Below are 14,713 nucleotides of genomic sequence, written 5' to 3' on the forward strand. Positions count from 1 at the left end.
AATGAATATCGTTACACCATTTCAAAACTCTGAATCCAATTACATACATTGTCTTTCCTATAGTTTCAGATCCCATTGAAACTTTACCAACATTTAATAGTAGTAGTTGGTACTCATCTGCTTGGCAGGAGATAAAAATTTTACTGAAAATGGTTGCTTTGTCTTACTACATTTCAGATTGCTCCTGAACATCTCTCATCAACTAACTAAAACCCCATTACCTGCAAAATGAACAGCACTTTCATTGCCTGTAACATTATTGTACAAATTCTAATAAATAATGGTGATTCCAGGTGGCTGGTTTTTTCTCTTTATTTTGAGGGCAGTGTCATTTCTCTGTGGACCCAAGTGGTGAATACACTTTTTTCAGCAAGTCACATGCTATTTGCATGACAACGAGTGCAACATCATATTTCCCACCATTGACGTACTAGAATAATACAGTTATCATCAAATATGATACAATAAATGAACTACGTATGACACTGTAGTATTCTTCTTTAAGAACGGAGGACAGTGCTACTCGTAACCCTGTGGCATGCTCAAGCTATATATAATGACAGTCTTAAAAAATTGGTCATGTCCTTCACTAGGGCTTCTCATGTTTCTTAAATATATAAACACACACCAAAATGGCATTCCATTGTCTGTACAATAACATAGACTGTCTCGATGCCCCCCTGCTTTCAAAGGGTCATTTTCTTGTGAATGACAATATCATAGGACCTGTCCTGTAAACCCATTTTGTGTTGGAGTCCAGTCACAGGAAAGAATTATCCAAGATAAGTTGTCGCTCCTTGTGAAGCCTGCCAGTTGTAAATTTGCGTACATGGTCACTGTGAGATAGCGGCTAAGTGATAACTGTAACATACCCCTGCTGTACATGTACGCCTCAACACTGAGGAATTGAGAGGTGCTACAATAGCCATGCTTATTGAATCTCCCTCAGCACAGCCTCGTATAGTACATCCTAAATTTCCGTAATCTTATTTGATCCTGTGTTAATTTCACTAAGCAAGGGGGTGGTGTAGTTATCTCAAGTCAATTAAGCCAAAAGTTAATGTAATTTGCTTGTAAAGGAGACATTTGACTTCATTCTTTACCTTTGCCTATTTAAGCTTGTGGTCTGTCTGTAATTACCTTGTCAGTGGGGCATTAAACTTTGACCTTAATTCATTTTTCTAACAGTCTCCTCTCTCAACCAATCCCCCTCCCTGACTTTCTAATGACCTTCCCCAGCCCTCGTCTTTCCACTAGCTCTATCTTTGTCTAAATATTTACTACCTTTATTCATGTTTTCTGAATGTACATTTCTTTGTAAGGCATACCACAAAGGACACAGAATTCACATCTACATGTACGAATATAATTCTGAATCATGTCAGAGGGTACTTCATATCAATGTTAGCTACCCCGTATCTTGTTCCACATTCAGATGAGGCGCAGCAGAAATAATTATATGTGTGCCTCTTTATACTGTGCCTTCTTTCTTGTCTTAGCCTTAGTAACCTTTCTGTATAAAAATGAATGAATTTTACAGTATTAAGAACCTCAAAAGGATCCCTTTTCCTTTGGTGCTGCCACGTATTTTCGTAATTTACTTATAGTAAACTGAATCAGTTACTTACAGTTACAGTGATTAAGCCTCTGAACTCTTTCAAACTCTCCCTTTATTGTAACTCTATTTGAATCCTAAGCACTTTTGCTGTGTTTAACAGTCAGTCATTCTATAGCGTCAAGAATACATCACACCTTACCCTTCATCAGGAAAGCCTTTCCAAATACTTTAAACTTACGATGAATTCTGTCAGGCAGCATTCTCTCTTTGCAACTGATTTTGTTTTATTTGCTCCACTTCATAATATTCTGCAACGTTATCTCTAGATACGTAGTGAACACCACTGAGTTCTGTATCATACCAGTAATGTTGTACTCCAATGCATCCGCATTTCGTTTCTCCAGTCAAAGTGCATTTCTCTGCATTGCGTTAAAGAAACACTGCCTTTTGATAATTTATCTAGATTGATCTCAATTTCCATGCAGTTACTTACTGATAAGAGAACAGAATCATCAGCAAACTCAGTGTGTGCTGCTCTCGGCACTTACAAATAATTGATTGTTATTTAAGAGTATTTCAGCCTTACTATATTTCACTGTGACATTCCCAACATTACTTTCTTTTCTTTTGAATGGTTCTTAGATAAGATAGAGGCCTGCGAGTATAAAAAAAAAAATAATAATAATAATCTGAGGCAGTATAATATTTGGGAAGGTATACTACATTCATACTCATTTTCTGTAGTTTTGCATGGCTGATGACTAACCCAAAGTTCTTAACTGCAAATGGCTTGTCCTACAATGTTGCAAAATACATTTGTCAAGATTTTGTGTGTGTTGTCAGTCCATCTTGGTGTCCTTACAGGTGTTTCAACCGGTTTTTAGATGTTCTTAAAATTGGCTCTAAGTATCCATACAGTGTTGAGTAAGTACAGGACTTTCTTTACCAATTTTTATGGAGAATCTCTTAGTAGCTCCAAGGAATATCAATAGTGGAACATTGCAAATTATCAAATGTAGAAGAATAACTGACTTTTCTTAAAAGGTATATTTTCAAACTGCAATCTTTAGGGAAAAAGTGTTTGTTATTCACTTTGGACAACTAGAGAATTTGGGCATTGAGTAAAGTTCTATTTTACTGTCTTTTGCCTGCTGCAAGTGCCTGTTAAACCTTCTTTGTACCTGAGAAGCAGTTCCTTAGTAAAGGAGTGGTTAGCCTTATCAGTTGTCTAATATTAGGGCAAGCTTCAGAGACTACAACAAGCTGAAATGTGTTTTACTACAGAGATTGGTGTAATGTATGTCTCAAAGAACAAATGTGTTATGAAATGACTTAACTTTAACCCTCTGAGAGCTAATTGTTTGAGGTGGAACACATCGCAGTGACCATAGCAGTAGCACAGTAAGAAATATGGATAATCAAAATTTTAATGTTAACTTGTGTTAAGACTCCTACTAGGCCAAAGACTGCTCCATTACCTGCTATTTTCTTCAGGAGCAGTGTCATCACTGGGGAGCTGAAAAGCTTGGTGACAGCTGACCATGATAATATAAAGTATAATGCAATAAATAATTTGCATTACACAGAAACAGTTGTCAACTTTTTATTAATAAATTTAGGTTGCAAAGTTCAATTTATAGAAAAGGAACTCTATGTAGATGGTGCGCAGTTGACACGTCACCAAACCAATTGCTTCCTAATATAGTTAAATAGCAGAAAGACAAACATATTCTGTATACAGTAGTAAAATTCTGTATACAGTAGTAAAATAATATTCACTAATTGCTTCTAAATAAAAACATAAATGAGCTTGTATAATGTTATTATTACAGACAATAAAGAAATGCAGTCGCGAGATGAATGGTAATAAGGACACTTTCTGTGCCGGAGTTATTGTGAAAAATATGTAACATGGAATTACAGAGGTGATGCTAATCATTTGCAACAATACAAATTACAATATGATCTCTAATATAGTGAGATATATTACTTTGTTACAATGCTCCCTTGAACGACTAAGGCAATGTCTGTTACAGATCTTGGAAGAGTTGTTCAGTTGTGCTATGCAGGGGCTGTTTTTTAATTACAGTGTTGGTATGTTGAGGCAGTAATTATGTAGCTACATGTAATGAGGTATGAAGTTGATATCAAACAATGGAAACTGCAGGTTGGCATTCCAGTCCAACATGTTGGTCATCTACACTTGAGATATGCTTCCTTGTATGAATGAATGTGTGTGTATATCCTTTTCTGAAGACTGCTGTGTCTGAAATCTAAGTGTGTAACAGTCTTTTTTGTTGTGCCTGTCTGCAACTGAGCATGTTATCTTTATGGTTAGTAGGAAGTATGAATTTGCTTTATCAAGTGTTTGTAAGTTGTCACATAATAGTTCCCCTTTTTATGTAAATACTTGTAGACAATTAACGCAGAAGATGCAATTCTCTTATCATGACATTCGGTTAGACAAGGAAATCATTAAGGACTGCTTAACATTTTATAGAAAATTAGGTGTCATGGCTTAGTACGAATTGCTGAAATTTTAATTGAGCACAAGACTGTGTAGGTGAGCATTTGAAGACAAGTTGCTGTATGTGATTTACAATTATTAACGTAACACATTGTACTGTAGCAGTTTGAGTTGTTGCAATAAGCCTGTTAACTGCAAACATCTTATGTGCTTCGTTATTACAATGAGTATTTAACATTTCAACCATTTCTATAAACAACATAGTCACTGGGTTATGATACACAAAGTTGTCACAATAGAAAAGTAATATTATTGTTACTTTGGTTTGTCAAACAATAGAAATTACAGTTTGTTAGATGCTGTGTAGTGGGAGCGGTTGGATGTTGTGGTAAGCGATGATGCGGTGCAACGGATCTGAGGATAAAATGCATGCGACATCATCAGTTGTAGTAGGATCCATCTTAGTGATCAGTCCATGGATAGAAATGTCATTGACCTGAACAGCAGGCGGGAAGTATCTGCTCAACTCTCCTTAAATGTCAAGGTTGCCTCACTTCATTATTACCAGGTTACATGAAGCAGTGCTATATTTGAATTACTACTATGTAGTGTATGACCTATACAGGTTATACTGAAAGATATTCTTATTAGGACACAAATAAAAAATTTACACAGTAAAGAACAAGCTGTAACTTTAATATACTAGATGGAAGCATGTTTAACATAGGAGAATCTGTTTGTGTTTCATTTACAAAGCGCTCATTGCTCATTCCACAGTAAATTAAACTACTAAAGTTTGTGGCGAATGAGTTTTTTAAATCGAAATCACTTTTGTAATTAATGTCCACAACATGCACAATGTGAGTCTCTCTCCACGGCACGTTTTATTGTTGTAAACATATAATTCAGTTCTATAATGAAGGCAAATAAAGCATTTGCAGTGACAAATTAGGAGTGCCATCCCACATCTCAAGACAGTTGGAACACACCAGTGTACCATTGACTCTCGCATGTCGAAACTGTGAATTCCTTAGTGTGTGTGTCAGTGAAGTGTGCTAACAGGTGTCTCTTTTCATACACTGTAAACTCCATCATCCAGCACTACGCTAGGAGCAGATAGCATATAGCACAGTTCATCCCCAGGTAAGTTCAAAATACATCATAGAATGTGCGCCCGTCTTTCAGTTTTTGTGGTCCATGTCAACACACCCTAACATATTGTTAGTTTTATTATGCAGTAACTGTTATTGATGTGTGTTCATCATTGTCCCACATTCTCATCACATATTCTCTAACCTTTTCTTTAGAAATTGTTCACAGCATCACAGTCCATTAGTCTACTAGTTACAGCCCATGCTTTTACATCTCCCCCATGCATCTCAAGAACGCACAGTAAAACTTAGTTTATAGTAATGTGTTTACAAAAAAGTTTTACATCCATTTTGCTATGTACACGGACTACGAACAGAAGTAGTTCCGATTTGATTAACTCTAAACTGCCAACACAGTGTGTCTTCTGACATATAAAGTAACTGATCTACTGGCTGGTTCTCAGGCCCACAATAATGAATGTGGGGAAAAAAAGCATTGTTCCCCGTTATACAACAAAATAATAGCGCTGGTGCTTCTTGATGTGTGGCATCGGAGACCATGCAACCTTAATGGATGGTCGAGGACATGAAGAGTTCCTGGGTCAACGTCTCGGAGGTATGCTGACAGTGGACAGTGCAATGGCTGTTACAATGGCACTGGAAGGAGCACCAGACTGCTGAAGAGTGTAATCTCTCGGTCCCTGGTTTAGGCGATTCACTCCGTGTGAACACCTTCCAGCCTCTGCCTATCTATATTTATATTCCACTGAAGTACCACAAGGATTTGCCTGTCTGACCTCTAGTATGGCTGAATGGTATTTTGAGAAATAGCGTTTGTGTATTTATCTAAATGATGTTTGTATGTGTGACCATTTGTCTGCAACTGCTATGCCATAAATTGTCTGGTTAGCTATCTTAAGCGTCAGGGTATTGTGTACCTAGCCGGTGAGTTACATGGTGGGTCGATGTGGGAGCTTTCTCATAGAGTTTTCCTGACTTCCTCTCGATGTAAGTGGGATCAACAGTTCTTATAAGACGTCCTCAATATGTGTGTTTGAAGTGCATCGGTCTGTGTTGGCGATGAGATGGAAAATTCCGTTTTGGAGCCTCTGAAGCTTTTGAAGGTGCTAATCTGTAGCCATTGACCAAACCTCAGATCCTTGGAAAATAGGGAGGATAACAGACCTGTGTATTCTTAGTTTCGTCTCTATGTTAAGCCCCCAACCCTTTAGGAGTGAGTATAGTTGGATAAAAGCAGTGTAACCTCTGCTCCCAGATCTATCTATCTGCTTTGTGAAGATTAAGCATTTATCCAGCACAAGGCCAAGATAAGCAACTGAGTTGCTCCATTCTATTAATTTGTGGGCTGCGGAAATCTGTCTTTTTTTTGGGAGTGTCAACTTTCTCATGAACACAACAGCTATGGATTTCTCAAGATTTATCCTGGTTTTCCATGTGTTGCAAAGTTTTACAGTTTTGTCAAGGTCCTCCAGTAGTTTTCTTGCTATCAAGTTGAGGTTGCTGCTAATTTTGTAAACCACCATATTGTTGCCGTACCATGCTATCTCACCACCTGTCAACTTTGTCACAGCCTTGGTTTATAGAGTGTATAACGTGGGGCCCAGAACTGAGCGCTCTGCCACAGCATCCCTGGTTGTACTTAAGTGCTTGCCGCACCTTATGTAGTGCTGCCTACCCAACAGAAATGAATCAGTCATGTTGACCATACATCCTGGAATGTCTAACTGGAATAACTTGTAAATTAAGCCAATATGTCAGACTTTGTCAGATGCTTTCTCAATGTCAAGAAAGACCATTCCTGTGCTTTGTTTTCAGTATCTTATCATGCACGTGTGTTTGACCAGATGCAGGTGTTGGTGGATGGAACTGTGTTTGTAATGGAATCCAAACTGCTCGGGAATGAAAATGTTATTGCCTTGTAGGAATTTTGATTGGGCTGTGGGATAAGGCTCTCTAGTACTTTCCCTAGAAAGCACAGGAGTGAAATGGGTCAATAGCAATTTGCAGAGAGATAATGTTCTTATTGGGTTTAGGTAGGGTTATGACCTGAGCGGTTCTCCAGGCAGTTGAGAAGTAGGTTAGGGAGAGGTGCTGGTTGTATAGTGTGGTGAGGTATGTGATTGTGTAGGAGGCAGGTGATTCAGATATGGGAAGCAGACCTTGTTCAGACTGGAGGATTTATTGTTCCCTGAGTGTCTGATTTAGGCACACACAAATCAATCAGAAACCAGTGTAAATTGTGTCTCTGCCTTCTCTTGCTTCCATTGAGCTACTCATATGACTTATTTCTTCCTGCCTGTCACTCTTGTCATCTTCAATGACGTTAGTATGGAACTGTGAATTTAGTGATGCCACCAGTATTTATGCCTTTTCCTGATCATCATATACTTGTCCATTTGGGCTTTAGAGTGGCCTGTCTACCCTGGGAGTACCGTAGCCTTCTGCATTTTCATTATCTTCCATACATGGTTTACATCTTGTTAGGCATTCCTGAGTTTCTCTTCCCAGTAGAGACCTCTGTACTTTTATCAGTCTTTTGTTTTATCTGGGCTTCAGGCTGCCTAAGCAAGCAACAATTGGCAGGATCGCAGTAGCGGTACCAGTCCTTCCCCATGTAGTGCTTAGTGACTGCCAGGTTTCAGATATGAGGGGGCAGGTCCCCGGCACCAGGTTCAGTGGTCAGCCTGGTGCTTGTCTGACAGCTGTGTCCACCTCTCTTTCATTTCACATTTGTTGTATTTCCTGGAGGTGGTATCCCGGTATCCCACCAGGGTGGTTTACTGTTCCCAGTTAATTTGTTACATTATTTTTGCCATCCTCCAGTCTGTGTCTTTGACATTGGCACATTCCAGGACAACCAAACTGTGGTTTGTGTTCAGCTTATAATGGACCAGTGGCGCAGCCGTCCATGTCAGACCCTTGCACAGGAAGACATGTAGGATTCCTGGTGTACAGTGAGGGTTACATGGGATGTGAGTAGGCTCGTCAGGACCAATTATCCCCACTTGGGGATAGCATCAATAAACCACTTCAATCTCCAACCACCACCGTTTATAGTGTTGCAGCCCCCTCCACATTTCTGGAGTTCAAGTTCCCTGCTATTATAACTCTTTCATCAATGCCGCACAAACTCTGAAGGTCCTGTGGACCATAATTTCTTTGTGATGGTTTGTATCCCAAGACTGTCTTAATAATTTGATTGCCAATTTTAGTTCTATTCCGGCCGCCTCGGTTGTGGCCAGATTTTGCATATCGATTGTTTGGTGGCAAATCCTCCACCTCACAAGTACAGTGACTCCTCCACCTGTGTGAACTTGCCAATTGACCCTGTGGACAGAGTAATTACACACCTTAAATTGATCAGTCAGACGTGTCTCTTGTATGTAGGCAACATCTTTGGCGTGCCGTTCTAGAAAGAACTCTTAACTGCGTGTTTTTGGACAATATGCTGTGGCATTCCATGTTAATAGTTTAAACTCTCTTCTTCCATTTCAGTCCATTAAAGAACAGTGACATAGCAGCTTCTACAATTATCAGCATTTTTGCGAATCAGTTTTCACAACACAGTCTGTTGCTATCATTCTTCTCACTTTTTGGACTATTGCTCCCAGACTGAGCCCTGCAAACTGTGTCCCAATGTATCTGAGTTCCCTTGGAAAACTTCAGAGATTGCTGTCCACCTGAGACGGTTCCTGTACTGTGACTGTTGCAACATTTGCTGCTACAGCGACCTCTTTTAGAACTTGTGTGCTGGTGATATCTGTGGTGTGGGTGTGGTACGTATTGGTGGTGGTGGGGGCAGGGTTGTCTCCTGTACAATCACAAGGGGCACCACTGCAGTAGAAGCAGTGGGGAGGGGGGGGGGGGAAGGGGGTAAATGCTTTTCTACCTTCTGCTGTAGTTGGGAATTAGCCAGGTCACAGTTGGAATTTTGCCTTTTGGCGAGTTTGAATGCAAACTTGAAGCAGCTGTGGTTGTAGGGGCAGTTTTCCACACCCTATGGTTTTGTATCAATGTCTGACATACTTCACAGTCATGGTAGTCAGCTGGGTGAGAGCCTTTACAGCTGGCACAGACTGTGGTTGCCACTAGGGCTGTTGATAAAATATCAATATTTTCCCCCAATATATTGATATTAAAATTGCAATATCGAGTGCCAATATTTTTGTTTTATATTATATTTTTTTCACAATTTTTGGTACGTATTTGAAGCTGTACTTTTGAAATTGTAGTAGAACATTATTTTACTTTTACTGTGTGCAGGAGTCTTACTACTTCTTGAGCTTTCATCACATCCAGTATTTCTCTTTGTCTGTGTGAAACAAGTGTATGTGGCACAAAAGAAGAAGTCTGATTGCACTGGGGGTGGAGGTGTGAATGTAATAACAAATTTTCCAATGTGAGGAACTAGCACACCCGTTCCATTAAAAAAACAAAATTTTAATGCAGCTAATGTGCTATTTCTTCACAAAAAATATCAACAGCCCCAGTTGCTATACTCTTCTGCTTGCATAACTTGGCGAGGTGGGGGTTGCACATTTAACACGTCTCAGCTGTAGGTTGCTGTTCTTAATAGAGTGACCTTCAGGCTCATTGTACTGGTCTACCGTTATCCAGAAGCTCAGTAGGTGTCACAATTTAAAAACTCTTTGTGCCTCATCGTTACTTTCTAATGCCTCCAAGAAGACCAGATCCCTATTGTGGCTCTAATTTTCCTCTCCTATTGAGGCAAGTTTCGAGAATTGGTCTACAGATGACACCATGAACCCTTCCTCTATTAACTCTTTCTTCCGCCTCAGCACCAACAGGTAGATTCTCTAGTACTACTCTCAGAGGTTACTTGGGGTCTATCGAATATTTGTGGAACTCAGTCTCTTTCTTTTTGAGTTCACTCTTAACCTTTTGATAGTCCTCAACGGTGTCTGTCTGTATCTTTGTTGTCATAGGGCGGTAGACCGGCGTCAGTTGCCCCTTCATCCCCTCCTGCAACTTCTTGAGAAAAACTGAGATTCCCTTCGTAATGTAGGCAATTGGCAGTACCCACTCCTTTGTCTTATGCCTAACCATCTGCACTTTGCTCTTGCCTTCCACGTCCTCATTTTCCAGGGTGGAGTATGAGTTCGCAGTCTGTACATTAACCATGATCTGCTCCTGCTGTTACAGTTCTCCTCCACTATCTGACTCTTTCCTGTCTCATCGATAATGAGCGTTTCTTGATCACAACTGACTTCCTGCACCATCAGCACCCTCACCCTGTTTGTTTTAGCAGCAGTTTATGTGGCACGTCTTTGGCTGCAGGTTCACTGGCGAGTGCCACAGTGGTGTAATGATGAGGATTCCCTGTAACTTTCCATCGAACCCATACTAGTAGTCAGTCAGTTTGTGGTGCCGCCATGGGTCACTGATTAATATCTGGTTCTCATCTCCACAGATGACAGGTAACCACACCAGAGCCAGTTACTACACCTCAACAGACGTGGGTGTCCATGTAGCGTAATTGGTCCTGGCCTGCAAATTCCCTATGGAGGAGCAGGAAGGATGCCCGACAGCGGCAAGATAAGAATTGAGCATGGCAAGTGAAGCACCAAGAACAGCTCCTCAGTTGCACAAATCTTGGCCACAGCCTCCACACTCGCCAGTAAACTGGCTACAGTCTCGATATGCACATCTGTTAGGTGCAAACATGGCTGTTTTGCAGGAAGAACAAGACAGTATTCTCAGTCTACTATCCAACTCCCGGAGGAGAGTCCTTAAGGTGGCAGTATGAAAGCTCACGGGCTGCCCAGTGCATAGGATGCTCACTGCAGGATACATTGTGGACTCGTTCCAGTCACATGTTATGCAGAGGAAATTAGGTCCATGTTCACCGTGACCTCTTGTGGCGCAGGTCAGGTTGCCTTGTGGCTGCCGATGAGAGTTGCGTGTACAGGAAGAACGGCAATGCTGACTACTTCTTGGTCCTAGGCCCACTTTACAAGTCTTTTCAGCAGTTAGCCAGCATTTTCTGGGAGTAGGCATTAGGAGTGATTTAAAATGGAATGATCATATAAAGTTGATCGTTGGTAAAGCAGATGCCAGACTGGGATTCATTGGAAGATGGAAGAATCCTAAGGAAATGCAATCCAAAAACAAAGGAAGTAGGTTACAGTACACTTGTTCGCCCACTGCTTGAATATTGCTCACCAGTGTGGGATCCGTACCAGATAGGGTTGATAGAAGAGAGAGAGAAGATCCAACAGAGAGCAGCGCGCTTCGTTACAGGATCATTTAGTAATCGCGAAAGTGTTACGGAGATGATGGATAAACTCCAGTGGAAGACTCTGCAGGAGAGATGCTCAGTAGCTCGGTACGGGCTTTTGTTGAAGTTTCGAGAACATACCTTCACCAAGGAGTCAAGCAGTATATTGCTCCCTCCTATGCATATCTCGCGAAGAGACCATGAGGATAAAATCAGAGAGATTAGGGCCCACACAGAGGCATACTGACAATCTTTCTTTCCACGAACAATACGAGACTGGAATAGAAGGGAGAACAGATAGAGGTACTCAAAGTGCCCTCCACCACACACCGTTGGGTGACTTGCGGAGTATGAGTGTAGGTGTAGATGTAGATTACAGATGCTTGGCCTAGATTAGGGATGGCCATGATTTCGGCTCGCAAGCCACGCCAGAGCCCGAGTGCGAAAGTGCTTGGCTTCACTGCTCATTTCTCCCACCACCACACCACCGTTTCTGAGCGCTACAAGGGAGAAGAGTGGAAAACAGTGAATGTCCCTCATTTAACTGGCAATGCAGTCACACTGCATAGATTTGAGTTTATATTTCACAATTCTCAACAGCACAGAGCACAAACAAAACAAGTTTTCAGTTTTAATTAATTATTTTTAGCCCACTGAAGAGTTGGCATACGGTTGCCATGTAATCGTGAATATTTTAATTTCATAATCAAAAAAAGGCCTTACACATAAATATGTCGTTCGAAATAATGTGGCACTTTTGCAGCCTCATTATGGAGACTTTGAAAATCTACCTGAGGAAAGCAATGCAGAGGTCCTGGTTAGTTTTAATGTAAAAAGATTTGTCATTAAAACTGGAATTACCTAGCAATTACATTCGCACATGCACAGGGGAGCTTTTAACTCAAACAGCAAACAGTCTCAAAAACAGATGTAAGACTGACAGGGTCCTCAAAACCTTTATAAAACTATTCTTGAAATTCTTGCAAGGCCACAATGAACTCTTCACATCTCTCACTTTCATTAACGACATTGAGCCTAGGGAACTGGACTGTCTTTGTCATCATGTGCCACTTCTACCACGCAATTTTCTTTTGTTAATGCATCCCCATGGAATGAGAAAGAAGTTACATGCAGTGTCTTACAGTGAGCTGTATACAGTCAGGTCCACTTAAAATGCAAAGTTTCCAATCCATTCTAGATGTTCTAATTTTCGTTCCTGCACTCCTTTTTACTACATATATTCAACAATAACGACTTTTAAATCAAAAAGTCGTACTTTACAATAATGAATGAAGTTTCCATACTCATTTTCATTTCCAATGACAACTGTTGCAACTGACAATGGAATAACGAGTGCGACTTCAGAAATTTTACTATCAGTACCACCAGTTTCTTCAAGTGCTTCATACCTGCAAATTTAGCACAAAGTGTTTTTTGATGTACAGAACAATGAATCCCATCTGGCTGCATGATGTAATGCCATTTCATAGTAAAAAAGCAATATTGTCACTTATGCGAAGTGAGGATTCTCATCGTTCTCTTCTGTCATTCCCATTCATTTTAAAGGATTGCAACGGTATATTGTTAGACTGCCTCTTCTTATGCAAACAGCCACTGGACCTGTGAATGTTCTTCATAACATGAACAAACAGTAAAAGGTAAACTCCGCTGACACCATGATTCTTCCGAAGTCAGATAACTGTACCAAATGAAAAATGCCATACTAAAGGAAATGTCACACTGTTCCGGGTATTTCCAAGAAGGACCAAGCAAAGCCAAGTGACAGGCTGAGCCTTGGCCCGCACACGCTGCATGCATGAACTTTGGCACACCGTGGCCAGCCCTGGCCTAGGTACGAGGTCCGTCCAAAATATTCCAGAATCTTGTCCACAAAATTTTTCTACGCTTACTTTATACTTATTGTGCATGGTCTCCTTCGAAATACTCCCCTCCATAATTGATACATCGCTCCCAAACCCGTCTCCACTTCTGGAATAAGTCTTGATATCCCACTTGTTGGACCGTGCAAAGCGCTGCCTGCGAATTTCCTTTTATTTCGTTTACTATTGCAAATCTTCGTCCTTTCAACAATGTTTTCAACTTTGGAAATAAAAAAATGTTTACAGGGATGAGATCTGGAGAATACAGAGGATGAGTCAACACAGTGATTTCGTTTTGTGTTCAACAGACACGCACCAACAGGAATGAATGTGCAAGTGCGTTATCGTGATGCAAGATCACGAATTGTCTCGCCACATACAGGTCGTTTCCTTCTAACATTTTCTCACAGGCGTTGCAGCATGTCCTGATATATTATCAATTGACAGTTCGTCCCTGTGGCACGAATTCATGATGAATTAATCTTTCAGAGTCAAAGAAAACTTTCAGCATGGCTCTGACATTTGACCTCACCTGATGAGCTTTTTTTAGTCATGGAGAATCTTTGCCCGACTCATTGTGAGGATTGAGACTTGGTTTCTAACACCATAACCGTAGACTCATGTCTCATCACCAGTTATGGCTCTCTTAAGGAACACCTCGTTCTCATTTGCGCGATCCAAAAGCTCTTCATAATTTGTGGGGCAGAGGTCTTTCTGGTCTTGACTCATGAGTCGTGGGATGAACTTGGTAGCAACACGTTGCATTCCAAGATGCTGTGTCAGTATTTCATGACATGATGCAGCTGAAATGTTACATTCTTCTGCAATCTGTCTTCGATTGATATACACAATTTTCGTTAACGTTCCTGACATGAGCATTGTTGGTAGATGTTGAAGGGCGTCCCGAACAAGGATCATCTTTAATTTCCATCCAGCCATTTTTAAACCATGTGAACCATTTGTTACACCGAGTATGGCCTAAGCACTCATCACCATAGTTCCATGCAAAATTTAATGCTGACGCGTTGCTCCTTTAACTGTACCTCTCAAAATTCACAAACTGTGTGAAACAACATTCTACTCAATACAGCACTGAACAATAACTAACAGACATGCAACAATGAAACTACCAGCAGTTGCACATTAAACACAGGCATGTGCAGGGATGCCAACCACATTTCGTATATTACATTTGTAGGCAGCAAGTCCACATTTTACAACAGAAAGAGGCCTACTACCATTACATATCCTTCCTGTCACGACTGTGGTTTAAGTTTACGGACTCTTGCTCAGCGTAAGAATCGTGTTTTGTAGGCTAGGACAACACTGCATATTTATAGGACAAAATTCAACCTTTGCATAGAGTTCATATATGCAACTTGGAAAAGTGAAAAACCAAAAAACCTATGCTCAAAGTTGAGCTGAAGACACGTACTTACAATTCATGAGAAGCCAGGA

This window comes from Schistocerca piceifrons, chromosome 3 (genome assembly GCF_021461385.2).
Source record: "Schistocerca piceifrons isolate TAMUIC-IGC-003096 chromosome 3, iqSchPice1.1, whole genome shotgun sequence".
NCBI lineage: Eukaryota > Metazoa > Arthropoda > Insecta > Orthoptera > Acrididae > Schistocerca > Schistocerca piceifrons.